Genomic DNA, 27,724 nt, shown 5'->3' on the forward strand with positions numbered 1-27,724 from the left:
GTGGTTTCTTGGTCGGGGGCTGGCACTGGCTGTAGGTAACAAAATCCTTCACACTTTTATATGTGACTCGTTTCAGGAAATTAGGCGTATGTCGCAAGTCACGACTTCACAGGAGAGGCATTTGAACGTTTATTTAAATGTTTTATCAAAATATGTTTTTTGGCAGAAATGCCTTCTAGAGCATTTGAACTTTCATGTGCCTTAATAACAAACGTGTATGCCATCTGTAAATACGAAGAAAGTTGATAAATTACGAGTCTAGTTGGTTTAGCCACAGAAAAAGACAGGAACCTTCCTACTAGCCATGATTGGGTGAGATAATGAATGGGATGGACATGCCGAGAGATGAGTTTCGAATTGGTCTGCCTATAAAATGAGCTGCTCGTTATGTGTAGATAATCATTTCTACTGCAGTTTGTTTTCGAAAGATATAGCTAATTTTTTCCCCAACATCGGACACCCCCTAACTTCGGACACTCTCTAGCGGTTGAAGGACTAAATCACCTCGAGCTCAACATTTAAATGGACTGGAAAATAACGGTACGTTTTGCGACTAACGACACCCTTCTAGCTAGCTGACCACAGATTTTCAGTGCAATTTATGTAAGTTAAGTTAGGTTTTGAGAGTTTTCAAAAAAGTTATATATGTACACATTTTTTGGAACACGCTGCATATTGTAAAATTCGACTGCACGACAGACCACACATCATTTAATATCCAACCTTTTACCTCTGAAATATAGCTAACGGATTTTCTAATGTTGCTAGCTTAGTTGCTAAATGTTGATAGAACTGCTAGGTAAGCAAAAAGGAAAGAAATTGTAAGCGTTAGATAATACATATCACGAAAACAGCTGAATGTTGTCAAGCTTTACCGTATCAAAATTGGAGTCCTCTGATGGAGGCGTTTTGCACAATCTGCAAAAATGTATTTGGAACTTTGAACCATGAACTTCTTGACACCTATCACTGTTGGCTATGTTTCATCTTACAACAGCTACATAGAGGCAGTATTTAGTCAAATGTTACAATGTATGCATCAATATTAAACTAATTGGGACACTAATTTTCATTACAGATAACATCAAACAAAAAACGTGGGTACACTTTCAGTTATTGTGAAAACTTTCATCACCTTTCAATGCCTTAGCTTTGAAATGTAAATGTTTATACATATTTAGATTAAGTTATCTTTCTAAAATGTGTAGTATGCAAAGTTATTTAGCTACATGTATTAACACCACAGCATGGAGAAAGTCAAGAGGAAGCAGAGGAGTGAGGTGGACATGGTCCATGCCATGGAGGACTGCAGGGCAGGGATGGCTATCCGCCAGGCTGCCAAGGTTAGGCATCTTTTCTTTTTAGGAGATTACCATGTGTATGTGAATTTTATCTGCTAGTAACAGTTTTATTTTCTTATCTACCAAGGTGCATGGTGTACCTCGGCAGACCCTTGCGGACAGGCTGAGCGGCCGAGTGACCCATGGTTGTTGCAGTGGACCACCCACATTGCTTGCACCAGAGGATAAAAATTATCTGGTGCAGTACTGTATCTACTGCGCCAGCCATGGGTTCCCCTTCACCAGACAGAGGCTGATGAAATACGCCGACAAAATACGCAGGTATTTGTTGTTTTATGTGTTTATGTATGTAGATTGGTGGACTGACTGTTCTCAATGTGTGTGATGTAAATGTGGATGTGTATGGTGATGCCAAAACAAACATTTTCATCCTGGATGGACAATTATATATTCTATTCTATTGTAGGTTTCGGCACCCAGGGGAAACAATCCCACCACTGGGGAAGAGGTGGTGGGAAATGTTCAGGAGGAGGCACAAGAAACTGAGCATGAGGAGGCCGGACACCCTGGACAGGGGGAGAGCTGAGTGTGCCACACATCCGACGATGGACACCTTCTTCAATTCTTATGAGAAGCACTTGGAGGAGAGTGGGTTGAGGGAGAAACCCAGACAAATCTATAACTGCGATGAGTCTGGGTTTCGTAGCGACCAGAGCAGGCACAAAGTGCTGGCTCCCCGGGGCGCAAAACACGTGTGCCAGCAGGCTCCGGGGACCAAGGAGCACATCACAGTGCTGGTATACTTCAATGCAGCTGGGCAGGACATCCCCCCATTTATCATCTACCCCAAGTGTTTCCCCGGTGGCCACTACACCCCCCCCCCCCCCCCCCCAAGCATTGTATGGACGGTCAAACAGTGGCTACATTGACGGAGATCTGTTCAGGAAGTGGTTTCAGCACTTCATTAAGCATGCAGTGAAGGAGCGCCCTCCCCTTCTCCTCTTCGATGGGCACAAGAGCCACATGGACCTGGAGGTGCTCGTGGAGGCACTAAGGGAAGGGGTTATACTTCTTTGTCTTCCACCACTCTGCACCCATGTCCTGCAGCCACTGGACGTGGCATACTTTGGCCCTTTAAAGGCTGAGTTCTTCAAGGTAGCTACAGACCTTAGCCATTTTGACCACTCCTACATGGTAAACAAATCAGAATTTGCCAGAGTATTCCGCTACCCGTACCAGCGATGCAAGGACATGCGCTATGTGGTGGAAGGGTTTAAGAAGTGTGGCCTCTTCCCTTTTGACCCTTCAGCCATTGAAGGGTCCCGTTTAATGCCATCTCGGTCTCTACCGGGTCCCACCACCGCCTCTCCTGGAACCAGCAGCACTGTGCCATCCATCAGCACCTCCTCCCCAGTGACCACAGGAGGACCCTCAGCCCCTGCTCCAGTCCCAGCCCCTGTTCCAGTTCCAGCCCTAGCTCTAGAAGAGCACCCCCTAATAGAGGGGGGGCTGATAGCAAAGGACCTGGGGCACATCCTTACTGTCCTGAAGTATCGGCTGGACCGATACAGAAGATTCCCTGTGGTCGCCACATGCCTCACCGGGGAGGAATACACGCGCCAGTGGCAGGAGAGGGGTGAGAAGGAGAGGGCAGAGGCAGAGGAGAAAGAGCTTCGGGCAGCCCTCAGAACACAGAGGGCACAGGAAAGGGCTGCCATGGATGAGACCATTGACGCCATAGCCTCTGCTGGACCACCTGCTGCAACCACTCCTGCATCACCAATACCAGTGCCTCCCAGTGTGCAACACCTGTAGGAGCCGCCGGAGTCCCCAGCTGCAGAAGAAGGCCACGTAACTTCTCTCCCGGGCCAAACCATCGTCGGCCCCTCAACCCCACCATTACAAACACCAAACAGCAATGTAATAAACAGCAATGTAATAAAATATATACAGTGAGGGAAAAAATTATTTAATCCCCTGCTGATTTTGTACGTTTGCCCACTGACAACGAAATGATCAGTCTATAATTTTAATGGTAGGTTTATTTGAACAGTGAGAGACAAAATAACAACAACAAAAAATTATAAATTGATTTGTATTTTAATGAGGGAAATAAATATTTGACCCCCTCTCAATCAGAAAGATTTCTGGCTCCCAGGTGTCTTTTATACAGGTAACGAGCTGAGATTAGGAGCACACTCTTAAAGGGAGTGCTCCTAATCTCAGCTTGTTACCTGTATAAAAGACACCTGTCCACAGAAGCAATCAATCAATCAGATTCCAAACTCTCCACCATGGCCAAGACCAAAGAGCTCTCCAAGGATGTCAGGGACAAGATTGTTGACCTACACAAGGCTGGAATGGGCTACAAGACCATCGCCAAGCAGCTTGGTGAGAAGGTGACAACAGTTGGTGCGATTATTCGCAAATGGAAGAAACACAAAAGAACTGTCAATCTCCCTCGGCCTGGGGCTCCATGCAAGATCTTACCTCGTGGAGTTGCAATGATCATGAGAACGGTGAGGAATCAGCCCAGAACTACACGGGAGGATCTTGTCAATGATCTCAAGGCAGCTGGGGCCATAGTCACCAAGAAAACAATTGGTAACACACTACGCCGTGAAGGACTGAAATCCTGCAGGGCTGCAAGGTCCCCCTGATCAAGAAAGCACATATACAGGGCCGTCTGAAATTTGCCAAAGAACATCTGAATGATTCAGAGGAAAACTTGAGACCAAAATGGAGCTCTTTGGCATCAACTCATCTCGCTGTGTTTGGAGGAGGAGGAATGCTGCCTATGACCCCAAGAACACCATCCCCACTGTTAAATATGGAGGTGGAAACATTATGCTTTGGGGTTGTTTGTCTGCTAAGGGGACAGTACAACTTCACCGCATCAAAGGGACGATGGACGGGGCCATGTACCGTCAAATCTTGGGTGAGAACCTCCTTCCCTCAGCCAGGGCATTGAAAATGGGTCGTGGATGGGTATTCCAGCATGACAATGACCCAAAACACACGGCCAAGGCAACAAAAGAGTACATTAAGCACATTAAGGTCCTGGAGTGGCCTAGCCAGTCTCCAGACCTTAATCCCATAGAAAATCTGTGGAGGGAGCTGAATGTTCGAGTTGCCAAACGTCAGCCTTGAAACCTTAATGACTTGGAGAAGATCTGCAAAGAGGAGTGGAACAAAAACCCTCCTTTGATGTGTGCAAACCTGGTGGCCAACTACAAGAAACGTCTGACCTCTGTGATTGCCAACAAGGGTTTTGCCACCAAGTACTAAGTCATGTTTTGCAGAGGGGTCAAATACTTATTTCCCTCATTAAAATGCAAATCAATTCATAAAATTTTTGACATGTGTTTTTCTGGATTTTTTGTTGTTATTTTGTCTCTCACTGTTCAAATAAACCCACCATTAAAATTGTAAACGTACAAAATCAGCAGGGGATCAAATACTTTTTTCCCCCACTGTATATATCTCTTTACATATCTACAGTCCATTGTACCAGCCCTCAAGTCATCTCCACCTCCTCTAAAACTTCTGCAGCTTCCTCCAGAGGTATTGATGTAAAAAGTTGAAAAGGGTTTTCATGCAACATGCTGTCTAACACTACTTTTTCTAAAACTGCAGCAAAGAAAAGGAAGAGAAAAGCTCCACCGGTCAGACCACCCATGGCACCACTCTCAGGTACTTCATAATCTGTTTTTCTCTCTCTCTCAGTTGTATCAATTACTATTGTTGTTGAAGAACTTCTACATTTTGCAAAATCATATTAATCAATTTTTATTATAATTTAATGTTTTATAAAAGAAGACACCACCTGCTGTGCTCGCTGCGGGGAGCATGATCTGCCTGCAAGCTCCCCTCGGGAGTGTAGATCCGAGGTGCCATGGGTGTGCTGTGACTTCTGCCAGCACTGGTTCCACTGCAGGTGTGTGCAGTGGGATCCAGAGGTAGCTGTGGAGCTGGATTATTATTGTGATTTTTGTGACAATATAAGGATGGAGGTCAATATGTAATTGTTTGTTTTGTTTGTGTTCATATGAAATTATTTATTTGTACAAAAAAATAAATGTCTAAAATATAATATATATATTTATTCAACCCATCTTGTGTATTTCTTCCTTTACTTTCCAAGTCCATCTCTGCAACACAAACTCCAACAGTGTTTTCATTGTTTATGTCAATACACATAACTGAAAGTAAAGTTTTATTTGATGTAAATTATGAATACTCATATTTTAGTATTCAACTGTTATCTACTTTCTCAAAACCTAAGATTAATCTGTAAAACAAACGATGAGACATTATTTGGTTACAACACTGAATATGTTGGTGAAGAACCATTTCTTAAGAGTCCACAGGAGGGCGCACCGGGCTACGCAATGAAAAGTTGACAGGCAAGTCATCATTTTTTACCGGAAGGCGAGCCAACTAGTCAACTATCTAGTAAACATTTCAGATACGAGGTTGGTGTCTCTTTTTTCAACAACATTAAACGGATATATCTTGTAATTGAACAAATAGTAAGGTGGCCGATAACTGGGGACCGTATGCTAAACTGCTTCATTGTTTGCATCCACCTGACAGGTGTGGCATATCAAGAAGCTGATTAAACAGCATGATCATTACACAGGTGCACCTTGTGCTGGGAATTATAAAAGGCCACTCTAAAATGTGCAGTTTTGTCACACAACACAATGCCACAGATTTCTCAAGTTTTGAGGGAGCGTGTAATTGGCATGCTGACTGCAGGAATGTCCACCAGAGCTGTTGGCATAGAATTTAACTTTAATTTCCCTACCATAAGCCGCCTCCAATGTCATTTTAGAGAATTTGGCAACCAGCCTCCAACTGCAGACCACGTGTAACCACGCCAGGCCAGGTCTTCCACATCCGGCTTCTTCACCTGCGGGATCGACTGAGACCAGCTATCCGGACAGCTGATGAAACTGTGGGTTTGCACAAGTAGGACTGTTACTGTGACCGTATAACCGCAACACCAGCGGTCACGAGTCATGACAGCAGTTAAATTCCACGTGACCGTTTAGTCACGGTAACTAGGCTTCTCCAAGCTCTGATGCTGCTGATGGTCATTAGTAGCCTACCAAACTTGCTAACTGCCTGGTACTCAGCACTCTATTGTCCCTCTAATCACTCTGATATCAATGCAAATATAATGTGCCATTTAGCAGACGCTTTTATCCAAAGCGACTTACAGTCATGCGTGCATACATTTTTGTGGATGGGTGGTCCCGGGGATCGAACCCACTACCTTGGCGTTACAAGCGCCGTGCTCTACCAGCTGAGCTACAGAGGACCACCAAATGTAATAGAAAATCAAATCAAACACTTCATGAGTGCCCATGAGCTCATGTTGCGCAACATTTCTATTGGCTACGCAATTGCGTGAGAAAACAGAGTTTGATGCCCTATATTACATTTTTTACATTATAGTAATTTATCAGACGCTCTTATCCAGAGCGACTTACAGTTAGTGAGCGCATACATTTTTTCATACTGGCACCCCGTGGGAAACAAACCCACAACCCTGGAGTTGCAAGCGCCATGCTCTACCAACTGAGCTACCATTCAGCTTTATATAGGCTAGGCCTACTATATTTATTAATGAACTTTCCTAATATTAAGCACATTGCTTCGCTTTACAACAGGAGTATAGCCTACCTGGCTGGCATGAAAATTAACCATGGGAAAAGCATCCTCCATTCGCTATTTAAGTGCATAGATTACATGTTTTTTTCCCACCTGCCCCTGTTCCGAGACAGGTGCATGGTAATGGTCCAATCTAAATCAAAACTAATTTCACATACATATTACTTAGTATTAACAAAAAAATCAAAGAATGACAAAGAAACACTAAATCAAGAATATTCTGATGGGTGACAATATTAGCCTATCACTTGTGAATGAGCATTATCACTTGTGAATGATGCCCATTATGTGCAATAAGGCAAGAAACAGTGCATGCCTTTTTTTTTTACTTTTTCAAATCATAGTCACACAGCTCATGTAGCCTAGCCCATAGACCTATATCTTTTGACAAGGTTTGTATCACAACTAAAGTGGCCAAAAAACTTCTTAAAATTAAGCACATTAATCCACTTTACAATCGGTGTAGAGCCTAACTGGCATACATAGGCGGCGTGTGAGTTTCAAGTTTGGGGAATATAATTTTCACCATAAAAATACACCTTTATAATAATGCATTACATGCATAATCACTTTTGGGAAGTGTTTTCCCGCTAATTGATTGCATTTTGGAACATTTGCGAGTATAGCCTGCTGCCGTGTGCGCATTGCTGGTCTTATAATGTGAAGAAATAGCCTAACAGTTTATCATCATTTTTATTTCAACGTTCTGATCTGTTGCATCAGCCTCATTGATTTTAAAAGTTTTTTTGGTTGTATTACTTTGGGTTCTATCGCATCCCACAACTGTCCCAGAGTATGTTTTTTATATTTATTTCTCACACCGAAGGACAAGTTGACCAATAGAATAGGTCAACTTTTGTACTATGGGGGATAGTAGATTGACATAGGCTGGTGCTTTTGCTGTTCGTTAGGCCTACTCATCTTGTTGGCTGACGAAAAGTAAATGTGGGTAGTTCTAACATCTTCAATATGCACCTCGGAATTCGATAAGAGGGAGGAGCGTAGTTGCTCTCCGATGTGTCTGTCCTCACTTGTAGCCTACTTCGGAGCTGAGATGCCTGTGAGAAGGACCCGATCACGTGAAGGGCATTGGCTAATAAGAATTGAGATATCTGAGATAGCCATGTGAGTAAGAGGTGCTTCGAAGCACAGCTGCCAGGATAAGATGATTATAATTATTATATTCAGCCCAAGGGCACAACGGCCACTTTGGCCGCAAAGAGCATGGATTTTTTTAGGGGCCATTACGGCCACACAAGGGGGATGCCGGCAGCAAATTCGAGGCCTGATGAAAATATTATCAAGTGCTTGTCAAATTGTGAATGAGAGACTGATGAAGTGTGTGTAGACTTTCATGCAACTTTTTTCAAATCATCATTAGTTGCATCATGCAGCCTTCTAACCTTCAAAAATCTAAACATATAGCACTTAATTTTTATCACAACTAAAGTTGCATAAATAACTCTAAATTAAGCATATAGGAGGACCTGTTTCTTTGTTAACCGCTCAACACAGAATAGCCACATGTTCGCTGTCCCTCAGAAATCGTTTGGAGAAAATGTCCTTTCTATTTTATTCAGCTATGTTCAATTGTATTCTTCATGCCACGGAATTCTAAGCAAATCTTGTCTGCTAAATTAACTAGTGTAGCCCACAGCCATATGGCATAGCCAGAACAGGGCCTAACATAAGTACAATTTAGAGTATGCTATTCAGTTCTTCTGAAATAGACTACATTTTCTTCATATCATGTTTCTTTAGACCTGTCTAAAATAAAGAATGGATTTATTGTGATGGTCTAGGTTATATTAAATGGATTTATTAGACTTCCAAAGATCTGCATCAGTGGCTTGTAGGCTATGCGTGGAAGCAAGGAGATGCTAAACGTGTTTATGTTATCTAGCTTCCAGTTGAAGCTCGCATCTGCTACAAGACCATGGTGCTTGCCTACGGAGCTGTGAGGAGAACGGCACCTCCTTACCTTCAGGCTCTGATCAGTCCCTACACCCAAACGAGGGCATTGCGTTCTTCCATCTCTGGCCTGCTGGTCCCCCTACCTCTGCGGAAACACAGTTCCCGCTCAGCCCAGTCAAAACTGTTCGCTGCTCTGGCACCCCAATGGTGGAACAAGCTTCCTCACGACGCCAGGACAGCGGAGTCACTGACCACCTTCCGGAGACACTTGAAACCCTACCTCTTTAAGGAATACCTGGGTTAGTATAAAAGTAATCCTTCTACCTCACCCCCCATCCCACCCCCACAAAAAAAGAAGAAAAAAACTAACATAAAAGAAAATGAAAAATATATATACACTAAAAAGTAAAAATTATTTTTAAAAAAAATTGAAAAATTAAAAAATAAAGTAAAGTGGTTGTCCCACTGGTTATCATAAGGTGAATGCACCAATTTGTAAGTCGCTCTGGATAAGAGCGTCTGCTAAATGACGTAAATGTAAATGTAATGTTAATTGTAAATTACCGTTAGACCGGCAGTTATTTGCTTGACAATCACCGGCTGAGAAAATGTCATGACCACCACAGCCCTATGCACAACCGACAAATTTCTGCACAAACTGTAAGGAACCGTCTCAGGGGAGCTCATCTTTTTGCTCGTCGTCCTCACCAGGCTCTTTGAACTGACTGCAGTTCGGTGTTGTAACTGAGTTCAGTGGGCAAATGCTCACCTTCACCGGCACGCTGGAAAAGTGTGCACTCCGCAGATGAATCCCGGTTTCAACTTTACCGGGCAGATGGAAGACAGCGTGTATTGGCGTCGTGTGGGCGAGCGGTTTGCTGATGTCAATGTTGTGCACAGAGTGCCACATGGTGGAGGTGGAGTTATGGTATGGGCAGGCATAAGCTACGGACAATGAACACAATTGCATTTCATTGATGGCAATTTGAATGCACAGAGATACTGTGATGAGATCCTGAAACCCATTGTTTGTGCCATCACCTCATGTCTCAGCATGATAATGCATGGTCCCATGTCTTAAGGATACGTACACAATTCCTGGAAGCTGCAAATGTCCAGACATGTCACTCATTGAGCAGTTTGGAATGCTCTTGATTGACGTGTATGACAGCATGTTCCAGTTCCCGCCAATATCCAGCGACTTCGCACAGCCATTGAAGAGGAGTGGGACAACATTCCACAGGCAATAATCAACAGCCTGATCAACAACATGCGAAGGAGATGTGTCGTGCTGCATGAGGCAAATAGTGGTCACACCAGATACTGACTGGTTTTCAAATCCTGGCCCCTACCTTTTTTTCAAGGTATCTGTGACCAACATACGCATACGCATATCCCAGGCATGTTTAAATCAATAGATTAGGGCCTAATACATTTATTTTCATTGACTGATTTCCTTATATGAAATATAACTCAGTAAAATCTTTGAAATTGTTGCATGTTGCGTTTAAATTTTTGTTCAGTGTAGCAGCAATGTCATATTTAGAGTTAGCAATCTAGCTAAGTGTTTTGAGTTTCTACTTCCTCAGGTGGTGAATAATATAGCCTATAGGACAATATGTCGGCAAATACTCTGAAGAGCGAAAAATAATTACGATAATTCTGGATCCTATTTTGTCAGGTTGCACATCAAAATATCAATCATGCATTTCCTGGATGTGTTAGATGATTTTTTTTATATATTCATAGGCTACCATCTCAGTTGTCTTACTTGGCACTGGAAAAAATTTGCCTAGAGCCCTGCCGCTAATGTAAAGTAACTGTCCATTAAAAATATTTTTTTTATTGCTGTTTTTGTTGATATCGAGCAAAATAGTTACATTTATCGCAATATGACTTTTGTCCATATCGTCCAGCTTTAGCTCCTCCCCCAATATATATATATATATATATATATATATATATATATATATATATATATACAGTGAGGGAAAAAGTATTTGATCCCCTGCTGATTTTGTACGTTTGCCCACTGACAAAGAAATGATCAGTCTATAATTTTATTGGTAGGTTTATTTGAACAGTGAGAAACAGAATAACAATAAAAAAATCCAGAAAAACGCATTTCAAAAATGTTATAAATTGATTTGCATTTTAATGAGGGAAATAAGTATTTGACCCCCTCTCAATCAGAAAGATTTCTCCCTCCCAGGTGTCTTTTATACAGGTAACGAGCTGAGATTAGGAGCACACTCTTAAAGGGAGTGCTCCTAATCTCAGCATGTCAACTTTAAAAAAGACACCTGTCCACAGAAGCAATCAATCAGATTCCAAACGATCCACCATGACCAAGACCAAAGAGCTCTCCAAGGATGTCAGGGACAAGATTATAGATCTATACAAGGCTGGAATGGGCTACAAGATCATCGCCAAGCAGCTTGGTGAGAAGTTGACAACAGTTGGTGCGATTATGGAAGAAACACAAAATAACTGTCAAACTCCTTCGGCCTCGGGCTCCATGAAAGATCTCACCTCGTGGAGTTGCAATGATCATGAGAACGGTGAGGAATCAGCCCAGAACTACACGGGAGGATCTTGTCAATGATCTCAAGGCAGCTGGGACCATAATCACCAAGAAAACAATTGGTAACACACTACGCCGTGAAGGACTGAATTCCTGCAGCGCCCGCAAGGTCCCCCTGCTCAAGAAAGCACGTATACATGCCCGTCTGAAGTTTGCCAATGAACATCTGAATGATTCAGATGAGAACTGGGTGAAAGTGTTGTGGTCAGATGAGACCAAAATGGAGCTCTTTGGCATCAACTCAACTCGCCATGTTTGGAGGAGGAGGAATGCTGCCTATGACCCCAAGAACACCATCCCCAACGTCAAACATGGTGGTGGTAACATTATGCTTTGGGGGTGTTTTTCTGCTAAGGGGACAGAACAACTTCACCGCATCAAAGGGACGATGGACTGGGCCATGTACCGTCAAATCTTGGGTGAGAACCTCCTTCCCTCAGCCAGGGCATTGAAAATGGGTTGTGGATGGATAATCCAGCATGACAATGACCCAAAACACATGGCCAAGGCAACAAAGGAGTGGCTCAAGAAGAAGCACATTAAGGTCCTGGAGTGGCCTGGCCAGTCTCCAGACCTTAATCCCATAGAAAATCTGTGGAGGGAGCTGAAGGTTCGAGTTGCCAAACGTCAGGCTCAAAACCTTAATGACTTGGAGAAGATCTGCAAAGAGGAGTGGGACAAAATCTCTCCTGAGATGTGTGCAAACCTGGTGGCTAACTACAAGAAACGTCTGACCTCTGATTGCCAACAAGGGTTTTGCCACTCAGTACTAAATCATTTTTTGCAGAGGGGTCAAATACTTATTTCCCTCATTAAAATGCAAATCAATTTATAACATTTTTGACATGTGTTTTTCTGGATTTTTTTGTTGTTATTCTGTCTCTCACTGTTCAAATAAACCTACCGTTAAAATTATAGACTCATCATGCCTTTATCAGTGGGCAAACGTACAAAATCACCAGGGGATCTCCCTCCCGAGTGGCGCAGTGGTCTAAGGCACTGCATCGCAGTGCTAGCTGTGACCCTAGAGATCCTGGTTCAAATCAAGGCTCTGTTGTAGCTGGCCGCGACCGGGAGACCCAGGGGGCGGCGCACAATTGGCCCAGGGTAGGGGAGGTAATGGCCGGCAGGGATGTAGTTCAGTTGGTAGAGCATGGTGTTTGCAATGCCAGGGTTGTGGGTTCTATTCCCACGGGGGGCCAGTATGAAAAATAAATAAAAAATTATGTATGCACTCACTTAACTGTAAGTCGCTCTGGATAAGAGCGTCTGCTAACTGACTCAAATGATCAAATACATTTTTCCCAAACTGTATATATATATATATTTTTACCACCTTAGACTGCTACGCCCCAAGTTATTGCATAATTGTTTTCAATTTAGTAAGATATGGATTCTCCATATCACCCAGCTCTAGAAGTACCTAAATTGCATATGGCCAGTCATGACAATATGCTGATAATATTTTGGTTATATTTGAAGTACAAAGCAATTTCTTGAGTATAAAAAAAGGTCTGTGAGCCCATAACGACACCGGAAGAGTATTAAATTAACACACTGATAAGTGTAAAGCCTTTTTCAAATATTTTCCAGAGCGCCTTGCCTTCTGAGTAAATTGTAGAGTTACTTTCCATGACTGCATTTGTTAGTGACAGAGACATGGTTGTGGCAAGAAGGAGAATATTATGAAGAAAATTAAGAAGAAGATTAAGATGACAAAATAAAAGAAGAAGATTAAGAAGAAGAAGATTATGAAGAAGATGAAGAAGTAGAAGAAGATTAAGAAGAAAATTAAGAAGAAGATTGTGAAGAAGATTAAGAAGAAGAAGAAGAAGAAGATTATGAAGAAGATGATGATGATGAAGAAGAAGTTTATGAAGAAGACAATGAGGAAGAAGATTATGAAGAAGTTAAAGAAGAAGAAGAAGAATATAAGATTATGAAGAAGAAGATTAAGAAGAAGATTAATATGAAGAAGATGAAGAAGATATAGAAGAAGATTATGAAGAAGAATAAGAAGGAGAAGATTAAGAAGAAGAAGAAGAAGAAAAAGTAGAAGAAGAAGATTATGAAGAAAAATAAATTGATGATGAAGAAAAATATTAAGAAGTAGAAGATTATGAAGAAGAAAATTATGATGAAGTAGACAATGAGGAAGAAGATTAAATAGAAGAACAAGAAGAAGATTATGAAGAAGATTAACAAGAAAAAGATTATGAAGAAGATTAAGAAGAAGAAGAAGATAAGAAGAAGAAGAAGTTTAAGAAGAAGATTATTAAGATTATGAAGAAGATTAAGAAGAAGAAGATTAAGAAGAAGATTAAGAAGAAGAAGAAGAATATTAAAAAGAAGAAGAAAATAAGATTATGAAGAATAATTAGATTAAGAATAAGAAGAATAAGAAGACGGAGATTATGTAGAAGATTAACATGACTAAATAAAAGAAGAAGATTAAGAAGAAGAAGAAGAAGATTATGAAGAATATTAAGAAGATTATGAAGAAAAAGAAGAAGAAGAAGAAGAAGTTTATGAAGAAGAAGAAGATTAAGAATAAGAATAATAAGAAGACAAAGATTATGAAGAAGATTAAGAAGAAGATTAACATGACTAAATAAAAGAAGAAGATTAAGAAGAAGAAGAAGAAGATTATGAAGAAGATTATGAAGATTATGAAGAAGAAGAAGAAGAAGAAGAAGAAGAAGAAGTTTATGAAGAAGATTAAGAAGAACATTTAGAAGAAGAAGATTAAGAAGAAGAAGAAGAAGTAGAAGAAGAAGTTAATGAAGTAAATTAAGAAGAAGAAGATTTTGAAGACGATTAAGAAAATTATGAAGAAGAAGAAGATTAAGAAGAAGAGATTAAGAAGACAAAGATAAACATGACTAAATAAAAGAAGAAGATTAAGAAGAAGAAGAAGATTATGAAGTTGAAGAAGAAGAAGAAGAAGAAGAAGAAGAAGAAGAAGAAGAAGAAGAAGAAGAAGAAGAAGAAGAAGAAGAAGAAGAAGAAGAAGAAGAAGAAGAAGAAGAAGAAGAAGAAGAAGAAGAAGAAGAAGAAGAAGATTATGAAGAAGTAGACAATGGGGAAGAAAATTAAATAGAAGAACAAGAAGAAGATTATGAAGAAGATTAAGAAGAAAAAGATTATGAAGAAGATTAAGAAGAAGAAGAAGATTAAGAAGAAGAAGACAATTAAGAAGAACATTATTAAGATTATGAAGAACATTAAGAAGAAGAAGATTAAGAAGAAGAAGAAGATTATTAAGAAGTTTAAGAAGAAGGAGATTACGAAGAAGAAGAAGAAGAATATTAAAAAGTAGAAGAAGATTAAAAGGAAGTAGAAAAAGAAGAAAAAAATAAGATTATGAAGAAGAAGAAGATTAAGAAGAAGAAGAATGAGAAGAGAAAGATTATGAAGAAGATTAAGATGACTAAATAAAAGAAGAAGATTAAGAAGAAGATTAAGAAGAATATTAAGAATATTAAGTAGAAGAATATTAAGTAGAATATTAATATGAAGAAGAAGGTGATTAAGAAGAAAATTATGAAGAAGATTATGAAGAAGATTAAGAAGAAGAAGAAGAATATTAAAAAGAAGAAGAAGAAGATTAAGAGGAAGAAGAAAAAGAAGAAGAAAATAAGATTATGAAGAAGAATTAGATTAAGAATAAGAAGAATAAGAAGACGGAGATTATGAAGAAGATTAAGAAGAAGATTAACATGACTAAATAAAAGAAGAAGAAGAAGAAGATTATGAAGAATATTAAGAAGATTATGAAGAAGAAGAAGAAGAAGAAGAAGAAGAAGAAGAAGAAGAAGTTTATGAAGAAGATTAAGAAGAACATTTAGAAGAAGAAGATTAAATAGAAGAAGAAGAAGAAGAAGAAGAAGTAGAAGAAGAAGTTAATGAAGTAAATTAAGAAGAAGAAGATTTTGAAGAAGATTAAGAAAATTATGAAGAAGAAGAAGATTAAGAAGAAGAGATTAAGAAGACAAAGATAAACATGACTAAATAAGAAGAAGAAGAAGAAGAAGAAGAAGAAGAAGAAGAAGAAGAAGAAGAAGAAGAAGAAGAAGAAGAAGAAGAAGAAGATTATGAAGAAGTAGACAATGGGGAAGAAAATTAAATAGAAGAACAAGAAGAAGATTATGAATAAGATTAAGAATAAGATTATGAAAAAGATGAAGAAGAAGAAGATTAAGAAGAACATTATTAAGATTATGAAGAACAATAATAAGAAGAAGATTAAGAAGAAGAAGAAGATTATTAAGAAGTTTAAGAAGAAGGAGATTATGAAGAAGAAGAAGAAGAAGAATATTAAAAAGTAGAAGAAGATTAAAAGGAAGTAGAAAAATAAGAAAAAAATAAGATTATGAAGAAGAAGAAGATTAAGAAGAAGAAGAATGAGAAGAGAAAGATTATGAAGAAGATTAAGATGACTAAATAAAAGAAGAAGATTAAGAAGAAGATTAAGAAGAATATTAAGAATATTAAGTAGAAGAATATTAAGTAGAATATTAATATGAAGAAGAAGGTGATTAAGAAGAAGATTAAGAAGAAGAACATTATGAAAAAGATTAAGAAGAAGATTAACATGACTAAATAAAAAAGAAGAAGAAGAAAATTATGAAGAAGATTAAGAAGAAGAAGAAGATGATTAAAAAGAAGAAGAAGATTAAGAGGAAGAAGAAAAATAAAAAAAAGAAGATTATGAAGAAGTTTAAGAAGAAGATTAACATGACTAAATAAAAAAGAAGAAGAAGAAGAAGAAAATTATGAAGAAGATTATGAAGAAGAAGAAGAAGAAGAAGAGAATTATGAAGAATATTAAGAAAAAAAAATATGAAGAGGATTAAGAAGAAGAAGAAGAAGAAGAAGAAGAAGAAGAAGAATATTAAAAAGAAGAAGAAGAAGATTAAGAGGAAGAAGAAAAAGAAGAAGAAAATAAGATTATGAAGAAGAATTAGATTAAGAATAAGAAGAATAAGAAGACGGAGATTATGAAGAAGATTAAGAAGAAGATTAACATGACTAAATAAAAGAAGAAGATTAAGAAGAAGAAGAAGAAGATTATGAAGAATATTAAGAAGATTGTGAAGAAGAAGAAGAAGAAGAAGAAGAAGAAGAAGAAGAAGAAGACTTTTATGAAGAAGAAGAAGATTAAGAATAAGAATAATAAGAAGACGAAGATTATGAAGAAGATTAAGAAGAAGATTAACATGACTAAATAAAAGAAGAAGATTAATAATAAGAAGAAGAAGATTATGAAGAAGATTATGAAGAAGAAGAAGAAGAAGAAGAAGAAGTTGATGAAGAAGATTAAGAAGAACATTTAGAAGAAGAAGATTAAGAAGAACATTTAGAAGAAGAAGATTAAATAGAAGAAGAAGAAGAAGAAGAAGAAGAAGAAGAAGAAGAAGAAGAAGAAGAAGAAGAAGAAGAAGTTAATGAAGTAAATTAAGAAGAAGAAGATTTTGAAGAAGATCAAGAAAATTATGAAGAAGAAGAAGATTAAGAAGAAGAGATTAAGAAGACAAAGATAAACATGACTAAATAAAAGAAGAAGATTAAGAAGAAGAAGAAGATTATGAAGAAGAAGAAGAAGAAGAAGAAGAAGAAGAAGAAGAAGAAGAAGAAGAAGAAGAAGAAGAAGAAGAAGAAGAAGAAGAAGAAGATTATGAAGAAGAAGACAATGGGGAAGAAAATTAAATAGAAGAACAAGAAGAAGATTATGAAGAAGATTAAGAAGAAATAGATTATGAAGAAGATTAAGAAGAAGAAGATTAAGAAGAACATAATTAAGATTATGAAGAACAATAAGAAGAAGAAGATTAAGAAGAAGAAGAAGATTATTAAGAAGTTTAAGAAGAAGGAGATTACGAAGAAGAAGAAGAAGAATATTAAAAAGTAGAAGAAGAAGATTAAAAGGAAGTAAAAAAAGAAGAAACAAATAAGATTATGAAGAAGAAGAAGATTAAGAAGAAGAAGAATGAGAAGAGAAAGATTATGAAGAAGATTAAGATGACTAAATAAAAGAAGAAGATTAAGAAGAAGATTAAGAAGAATATTAAGAATATTAAGTAGAATAATATTAAGTAGAATATTAATATGAAGAAGAAGGTGATTAAGAAGAAGATTAAGAAGATTATGAAAAAGATTAAGAAGAAGATTAACATGACTAAATAAAAAAGAAGAAGAAGAAAATTATGAAGAAGATTAAGAAGAAGAAGAAGATGATTAAAAAGAAGAAGAAGATTAAGAGGAAGAAGAAAAATAAAAAAAAAGAAGATTATGAAGAAGTTTAAGAAGAAGATTAACATGACTAAATAAAAAAGAAGAAGAAGAAAATTATGAAGAATATTAAGAAGAAGAAAATTATGAAGAGGATTAAGAAGAAGATTAAGAAGAAGAAGATTATGAAGAACATTAAGAAGAAGAAGAATATTCAGCAGAATATTATTTAGACCATTAAGAAGAAGAAGAAGAAGAGGAAGAAGAAGAAGAAGAAATTAAGATTATAAAGAAAAAGATTAAGAAGAAAATAAAGAAGAAGATTTAGAAGAAGAAGAAGAAGAAGAAAAATAAGATTAAAAAGAAGAAGAAGATAAAATAGAAGAAGAAGAAGAAGAAGAAGAAGAAGAAGAAGAAGAAGAAGAAGAAGAAGAAGAAGAAGAAGAAGAAGAAGAAAATTATGAAGAGGATTAAGAAGAACATTAAGAAGTAGAGGATTAAGAAGAAGATTAAGAAGAAGATTATGAAGAAGAAGAAGAAGAAGAAGAAGAAGAAGAAGAAGAAGAAGAAGAAAATTAGATTATGAAGAAAAAGACTAAGAAGAAAATTAAGAAGAAGATTAAAAAGGAAGATTAATAAGAAGATTAAAAAGAAGAAGATGAAGAAGAACAAGAAGAAGAAGAAGAAAATTATGAAGAAGATTAAGAAGAAGAAAAATAAGATTAAAAAGAAGAAGAAGATGAAATAGAAGAAGAAGAAGAAGAAGAAGAAGAAGAAGAAGAATATTAATATGAAGAAGATGAAGAAGACGATTAAGAAGAAGAAGATTATGAAGAAGAAGAAGAACAAGAAGACAAAGATTATGAAGAAGATTAACATGACTAAATAAAAGAAGAAGTTTAGAAAGAAGAAGAAAATTATGAAGAATATTATGAAAATTATGAAGAAGAAGAAGAAGAAAAAGAATATTAAGTAGAATATTAATATGAAGAAGATGAAGAAGAAGGTGCTTAAGAAGAAAATTAAGAAGAAGAAGATTATGAAAAAGATTAAGAAGAAGATTAACATGACTAAATAAAAAAGAAGAAGAAGAAAATTATGAAGAAGATTAGAAGAAGAAGAAGAAGAAGAAGAAGAAGAAGAAGAAGAAGAAGAAGAAGAAGAAGAAGAAAATTAGATTATGAAGAAACAGACTAAGAAGAAAATAAAGAAGAAAATTAAGAAGAAGATTAAAAAGGAAGATTAAAAAGGAGATTTAGAAGAAGAAGAAGACTAAGAGGAAGAAGAAAAATAATGAAGAAGAAAATTATGAAGAAGTTTAAGAAGAAGATTAATATGACTAAATAAAGAAGAAGAAGAAGAAGAAGATTATGAAGAAGATTAAGAAAAAAAAGAAGATTAAAAAGAAGATTAAAAGTAAGATTTAGAAGAAGAAATAGAAGAAGAAGAAGAAGAAGAAGAAGAAGAAGAGAATTATGAAGAATATTATGAAGAAGATTAAGAAGAAGAAAATTATGAACAGGATTATGAAGAAGATTAAGAAGTAGAGGATTAAGAAGAAGATTTAGAAGAAGAAAATTATGAAGAAGATGATGAAGAAGAAGAATATTCAGTAGAATATTATGAAGACCTTTAACCCTCCCGTTGTCCTGTCCGGGTCAAAAAGACCCAGGCTATGTGTTAGAGTGAGTGGCTGTATATCCCGTCCCGCTGTCCTGTCCGGGTCAAAAAGACCCAGGCTACGTGTCAGTGCCTACGTGTTAGAGTGAGTGGCTGTATATCCCGTCCCGCTGTCCTTTCTTGTCCGGGGTCAAAAAGACCCAGGCTACGTGTTAGAGCCTAGGTGTTAGAGCGAATTGCTCTATGTCTCCACCTGCTGTCCTGGCTGGGGTCAAAACGACCCAGGCTACGTGTTAGAGTGTTAGAGTGAGTGTGTGCTGTGAACGGGACCCTTGCAAATGAAATTAAATCAACTTTTATTGGTCACATTGTAGGTACAGACATTACAGTGAAATGTTTACTTTGTAAAGAATCTGGTGATTTCCTTGTAATATTGTAGGTGTGTGTCACTACTCGACGACAATGCTGGAAACCCAAGATGTCCATTTCCTCAACAAGTGAATACATGTCATCTGGTCTTCGGCTTGCTGACAATTGTACATCTGCGCACGTGTTTCATTCTGACAGTCTGTCAACTTGTATACTTGCGGTACAATATTTTGGGTTTTCGTGAAATCACAAGGTATGCCTAGGCTCGAACGGATCCTCGTCATGGCGTGTTGTTTGGGGGCAACAGAAAAGCCTTGAAATATCCAGGCGACTTTCTTCATCAGAAGTGTCTGTTCCTCATCTGAGAGATCTGTCATGTGGACACCGCTACACACGGATGAGATGTCGCATGGCAGTTGCCGATATGTCCGATATGTCAACAAATGGTCTCGGACGTGGCTGTGACGAACGTCCATGTCCCACATGTCGTAGTACAAAGCACAAGTACAAGACTCGCTGTCGTCGAAACCGGTCAACGTTGCAGCACAGGGACACCATCCCACAGCTTCACGGTGTATCTTCTGCACATGGTCCCGGTGTGTCACCATGATGTGTGACACTGCACCGTGGTAAAACCACAAGAGCAGAGCCTGTCCTACGACCCGAACGAGCCACAGCTCATACCTCAACAGACTATATTTGGGTTCGACAAATAGTCTTACCTCCAGTTTGTTGTTGGGCATGTCCGAGAGGCTTTTCACCGTGTACCCGAGAAGTATGGGTATGTTGTTCACTACTCGATTGAACGCAGAATAGATGTCGTTGAAGTTGATGGTGCTCAGATTCAGTCGAGTCGACCCTCCGATGCCCAGACCGATCACGGTGCCGACGACGGTGGTGGTATTGTCGGTAGTAGATACGTGACTGGAGTCCGACGTGTGTATGTCAAACACTGCAGTGATGCAGCGAGAATCGCCCTTTGCGTTTTCTGCGTTCTGGAAAGTCGACATAGCTTCAATGGATGTTGTTTGTCTGTGAGACACGAACCTGTTATATTGTGGATTCAATGACCACTCCCATAAAAATAATTAATTATATTATATTCATTTATTTATTTTTGGTTAATGTTAGAGCCTAGGTGTTAGAGCGAGTGGCTGTATATCTCCTCCCGCTGTCCTGTCCTGTCCTGTCCGGGTCAAAAGGACCCAGGCTACGTGTTAGAGCCTAGGTGTTAGAGCGAGTTGCTCTATGTCTCCACCTGCTGTCCTGACCGGGTCAAAAATACCCAGGCTACGTGTTAGAGCCTAGGTGTTAGAGCGAGTTGCTCTATAACCCCTAGCGTTGTCCTGTCCTGACCGGGTCAAAAAGACCCAGGCTATGTGGGTCGTTTTGACCCCGGGCAGGACAGGACAGGACAACGCTAGGGGTTATACAGCCACTAGCTCAAACACATAGGCACTGACACGTAGTCTGGGTCTTTTTGACCCGGTCAGGACAGCGGGAGGAGATATACAGCCACTAGCTCTAACACCTAGGCACTGACACGTAGCCTGGGTCCTTTTGACCCGGACAGGACAGGACAGGACAACGCTAGGGGTTATACAGCCACTAGCTCAAACACATAGGCACTGACACGTAGCCTGGATCTTTTTGACCCGGTCACGACAGCGGGAGGGGATATACAGCCACTAGCTCTAACACCTAGGCAGGACAGCGGGAGGAGATATACTCCCGGTCAGGACAGCGGGAGGAGATATACAGCCACTAGCTCTAACACCTAGGCACTGACACGTAGCCTGGGTCCTTTTGACCCGGACAGGACAGGACAGGACAACGCTAGGGGTTATACAGCCACTAGCTCAAACACATAGGCACTGACACGTAGCCTGGGTCTTTTTGACCCGGTCACGACAGCGGGAGGGGATATACAGCCACTAGTGCCTAGGTGTTAGAGCTAGTGGCTGTATATCCCCTCCCGCTGTCGTGACCGGGTCAAAAAGACCCAGGCTACGTGTCAGTGCCTATGTGTTTGAGCTAGTGGCTGTATAACCCCTAGCGTTGTCCTGTCCTGTCCTGTCCGGGTCAAAAGGACCCAGGCTACGTGTCAGTGCCTAGGTGTTAGAGCTAGTGGCTGTATATCTCCTCCCGCTGTCCTGACCGGGAGTATATCTCCTCCCGCTGTCCTGCCTAGGTGTTAGAGCTAGTGGCTGTATATCCCCTCCCGCTGTCGTGACCGGGTCAAAAAGACCCAGGCTACGTGTCAGTGCCTATGTGTTTGAGCTAGTGAGCTAGTGGCTGTATAACCCCTAGCGTTGTCCTGTCCAACAAACTGGAGGTAAGACCCTAGGTGTTAGAGCTAGTGGCTGTATATCCCCTCCCGCTGTCGTGACCGGGTCAAAAAGACCCAGGCTACGTGTCAGTGCCTATGTGTTTGAGCTAGTGGCTGTATAACCCCTAGCGTTGTCCTGTCCTGTCCTGTCCGGGTCAAAAGGACCCAGGCTACGTGTCAGTGCCTAGGTGTTAGAGCTAGTGGCTGTATATCTCCTCCCGCTGTCCTGACCGGGTCAAAAAGACCCAGACTACGTGTCAGTGCCTATGTGTTTGAGCTAGTGGCTGTATAACCCCTAGCGTTGTCCTGTCCTGTCCTGCCCGGGGTCAAAACGACCCAGGCTACACGTTAGAGGCATAAGCTCTGAGCCAGAGGTACTAGGTAAGCCGTAATGCAAAATTGCCAGTTGGCATCTTAAAAATGACAGAAAGTTCAAATATTTCCAAATTGGTCTCAACTTATAGGCCTGATCAGTCTGAACCAGAGCTTGTATGTAATTTCAGTGGAACTTTCCAATTTAAGAAGCTTTGCAACCTCAAAACGATCATTTTTTTGCTGTTCATTTAAAACAGCAGAATAATGCAAAATTGCCAGTTGGCATCTTAAAAATGACAGAAAGTTCAAATATTTCCAAAATTGGTCTCAAATTATAGGCCTGAACAGTTTGAACCAGACCATATAAGTAATTTCAGAGTAACTTCCAATTTAAGAAGCTTTGCAACCTCAAAACGAGCTCTTTTGCTGTAAATTGAAAACAGCAGAATAATGCATTTGGTCATTTAAAAATAACAGAAAGCTCTTAATATTTTCCAAATTGGTCTCAAATAATAGGCCTGATCTCTCTGGACCAGAGCTTGTAAGTAATATCAGTGGCACATTACAATTTAAGAAGCTATGCAACCTCAAAACGACCTCTTTTACTGTAAATTGAAAACAGCAGAATAATGCATTTGGTCATTTAAAAATGAGAGAAAGCTCTTAATATTTTCCAAATTGTCTCAACTTATAGGCCTGATCAGTCTGAACCAGAGCTTGTCAGTAATTTCAGTGGAACTTCCAATTTAAGAAGCTTTGCAACCTCAAAACGACCTATTTTGCTGTAAATTGAAAACAGCAGAATAATGCATTTGGTCATTTAAAAATGACAGAAAGTTCAAATATTTCCAAATTGGTCTCAACTTATAGGCCTGAACAGTCTGAACCAGACCATATAAGTAATTTCAGTGGAACTTCCAATTCAAAACGAGCTCTTTTGCTGTAAATTGAAAACAGCAGAATAATGCATTTGGTCATTTAAAAATGACAGAAAGCTCTTAATATTTTCCAAATTGGTCTCAAATAATAGGCCTGATCTCTCTGGACCAGAGCTTGTAAGTAATATCAGTGGCACATTCCAATTTAAGAAGCTTTGCAACCTCAAAACGACCTATTTTGCTGTAAATTGAAAACAGCAGAATAATGCATTTGATCATTTAAAAATGACAGAAAGATCTTAATATTTTCCAAATTGGTCTCAAATAATAGGCCTGATCACTCTGGACCAGAGCTTGTAAGTAATATCAGTGGCACATTCCAATTTAAGAAGCTATGCAACCTCAAAACGATCTATTTTGCTGTTCATTGAAAACAGCAGAATTATGCAAAATTGCCTGTTGGCATCTTAAAAATGACAGAAAGATCAAATATTTCCAAAGTTGGTCTCAAATTATAGGCCTCATCAGTCTGAACCAGAGCTTGTAAGTAATTTCAGTGGAACTTTCCAATTTAAGAAGCTTTGCAACCTCAAAACGACCTATTTTGCTGTAAATTGAAAACAGCAGAATAATGCAAAATTGCCAGTTGGCATCTTAAAAATGACAGAAAGTTCAAATATTTCCAAAATTGGTCTCAAATTATAGGCCTGAACAGTCTGAACCAGACCATATAAGTAATTTCAGAGTAACTTCCAATTTAAGAAGCTTTGCAACCTCAAAACGAGCTCTTTTGCTGTAAATTGAAAACAGCAGAATAATGCATTTGGTCATTTAAAAATGACAGAAAGCTCTTAATATTTTCCAAATTGGTCTCAAATAATAGGCCTGATCTCTCTGGACCAGAGCTTGTAAGTAATATCAGTGGCACATTCCAATTTAAGAAGCTATGCAACCTCAAAACGACCTCTTTTGCTGTAAATTGAAAACAGCAGAATAATGCATTTGGTCATTTAAAAATGAGAGAAAGCTCTTAATATTTTCCAAATTGTCTCAACTTATAGGCCTGATCAGTCTGAACCAGAGCTTGTCAGTAATTTCAGTGGAACTTCCAATTTAAGAAGCTTTGCAACCTCAAAACGACCTATTTTGCTGTAAATTGAAAACAGCAGAATAATGCATTTGGTCATTTAAAAATGACAGAAAGTTCAAATATTTCCAAATTGGTCTCAACTTATAGGCCTGAACAGTCTGAACCAGACCATGTAAGTAATTTCAGTGGAACTTTCCAATTTAAGAAGCTTTGCAACCTCAAAACGATCATTTTTTTGCTGTTCATTTAAAACAGCAGAATAATGCAAAATTGCCAGTTGGCATCTTAAAAATGACAGAAAGTTCAAATATTTCCAAAATTGGTCTCAAATTATAGGCCTGAACAGTTTGAACCAGACCATATAAGTAATTTCAGAGTAACTTCCAATTTAAGAAGCTTTGCAACCTCAAAACGAGCTCTTTTGCTGTAAATTGAAAACAGCAGTATAATGCATTTGGTCATTTAAAAATGACAGAAAGCTCTTAATATTTTCCAAATTGGTCTCAAATAATAGGCCTGATCTCTCTGGACCAGAGCTTGTAAGTAATATCAGTGGCACATTACAATTTAAGAAGCTATGCAACCTCAAAACGACCTCTTTTACTGTAAATTGAAAACAGCAGAATAATGCATTTGGTCATTTAAAAATGAGAGAAAGCTCTTAATATTTTCCAAATTGTCTCAACTTATAGGCCTGATCAGTCTGAACCAGAGCTTGTCAGTAATTTCAGTGGAACTTCCAATTTAAGAAGCTTTGCAACCTCAAAACGACCTATTTTGCTGTAAATTGAAAACAGCAGAATAATGCATTTGGTCATTTAAAAATGACAGAAAGTTCAAATATTTCCAAATTGGTCTCAACTTATAGGCCTGAACAGTCTGAACCAGACCATATAAGTAATTTCAGTGGAACTTCCAATTCAAAACGAGCTCTTTTGCTGTAAATTGAAAACAGCAGAATAATGCATTTGGTCATTTAAAAATGACAAAAAGATCTTAATATTTTCCAAATTGGTCTCAAATAATAGGCCTGATCTCTCTGGACCAGAGCTTGTAAGTAATATCAGTGGCACATTCCAATTTAAGAAGCTTTGCAACCTCAAAACGACCTATTTTGCTGTAAATTGAAAACAGCAGAATAATGCATTTGATCATTTAAAAATGACAGAAAGATCTTAATATTTTCCAAATTGGTCTCAAATAATAGGCCTGATCACTCTGGACCAGAGCTTGTAAGTAATATCAGTGGCACATTCCAATTTAAGAAGCTATGCAACCTCAAAACGATCTATTTTGCTGTTCATTGAAAACAGCAGAATTATGCAAAATTGCCTGTTGGCATCTTAAAAATGACAAAAAGATCAAATATTTCCAAAGTTGGTCTCAAATTAAAGGCCTCATCAGTCTGAACCAGAGCATGTAAGTAATTTCAGTGGAACTTTCCAATTTAAGAAGCTTTGCAACCTCAAAACGACCTATTTTGCTGTAAATTGAAAACAGCAGAATAATGCATTTGGTCATTTAAAAATGACAGAAAGCTCTTAATATTTTCCAAATTGGTCTCAAATAATAGGCCTGATCTCTCTGGACCAGAGCTTGTAAGTAATATCAGTGGCACATTACAATTTAAGAAGCTATGCAACCTCAAAACGACCTCTTTTACTGTAAATTGAAAACAGCAGAATAATGCATTTGGTCATTTAAAAATGAGAGAAAGCTCTTAATATTTTCCAAATTGTCTCAACTTATAGGCCTGATCAGTCTGAACCAGAGCTTGTCAGTAATTTCAGTGGAACTTCCAATTTAAGAAGCTTTGCAACCTCAAAACGACCTATTTTGCTGTAAATTGAAAACAGCAGAATAATGCATTTGGTCATTTAAAAATGACAGAAAGTTCAAATATTTCCAAATTGGTCTCAACTTATAGGCCTGAACAGTCTGAACCAGACCATATAAGTAATTTCAGTGGAACTTCCAATTCAAAACGAGCTCTTTTGCTGTAAATTGAAAACAGCAGAATAATGCATTTGGTCATTTAAAAATGACAAAAAGATCTTAATATTTTCCAAATTGGTCTCAAATAATAGGCCTGATCTCTCTGGACCAGAGCTTGTAAGTAATATCAGTGGCACATTCCAATTTAAGAAGCTTTGCAACCTCAAAACGACCTATTTTGCTGTAAATTGAAAACAGCAGAATAATGCATTTGATCATTTAAAAATGACAGAAAGATCTTAATATTTTCCAAATTGGTCTCAAATAATAGGCCTGATCACTCTGGACCAGAGCTTGTAAGTAATATCAGTGGCACATTCCAATTTAAGAAGCTATGCAACCTCAAAACGATCTATTTTGCTGTTCATTGAAAACAGCAGAATTATGCAAAATTGCCTGTTGGCATCTTAAAAATGACAAAAAGTTCAAATATTTCCAAATTGGTCTCAACTTATAGGCCTGATCAGTCTGAACCAGACCATGTAAGTAATTTCAGTGGAACTTTCCAATTTAAGAAGCTTTGCAACCTCAAAACGATCTTTTATTTGCTGTTCATTGAAAACAGCAGAATAATGCAAAATTGCCAGTTGGCATCTTAAAAATGACAGAAAGTTCAAATATTTCCAAAATTGGTCTCAAATTATAGGCCTGAACAGTCTGAACCAGACCATATAAGTAATTTCAGAGTAACTTCCAATTTAAGAAGCTTTGCAACCTCAAAACGAGCTCTTTTGCTGTAAATTGAAAACAGCAGAATAATGCATTTGGTCATTTAAAAATGACAGAAAGCTCTTAATATTTTCCAAATTGGTCTCAAATAATAGGCCTGATCTCTCTGGACCAGAGCTTGTAAGTAATATCAGTGGCACATTCCAATTTAAGAAGCTATGCAACCTCAAAACGACCTCTTTTGCTGTAAATTGAAAACAGCAGAATAATGCATTTGGTCATTTAAAAATGAGAGAAAGCTCTTAATATTTTCCAAATTGTCTCAACTTATAGGCCTGATCAGTCTGAACCAGAGCTTGTCAGTAATTTCAGTGGAACTTCCAATTTAAGAAGCTTTGCAACCTCAAAACGACCTATTTTGCTGTAAATTGAAAACAGCAGAATAATGCATTTGGTCATTTAAAAATGACAGAAAGTTCAAATATTTCCAAATTGGTCTCAACTTATAGGCCTGAACAGTCTGAACCAGACCATATAAGTAATTTCAGTGGAACTTCCAATTCAAAACGAGCTCTTTTGCTGTAAATTGAAAACAGCAGAATAATGCATTTGGTCATTTAAAAATGACAGAAAGCTCTTAATATTTTCCAAATTGGTCTCAAATAATAGGCCTGATCTCTCTGGACCAGAGCTTGTAAGTAATATCAGTGGCACATTCCAATTTAAGAAGCTATGCAACCTCAAAACGAC

Source organism: Coregonus lavaretus, assembly GCF_964263955.1.
Source record: "Coregonus lavaretus genome assembly, chromosome: 36".
Taxonomy (NCBI): domain Eukaryota; kingdom Metazoa; phylum Chordata; class Actinopteri; order Salmoniformes; family Salmonidae; genus Coregonus; species Coregonus lavaretus.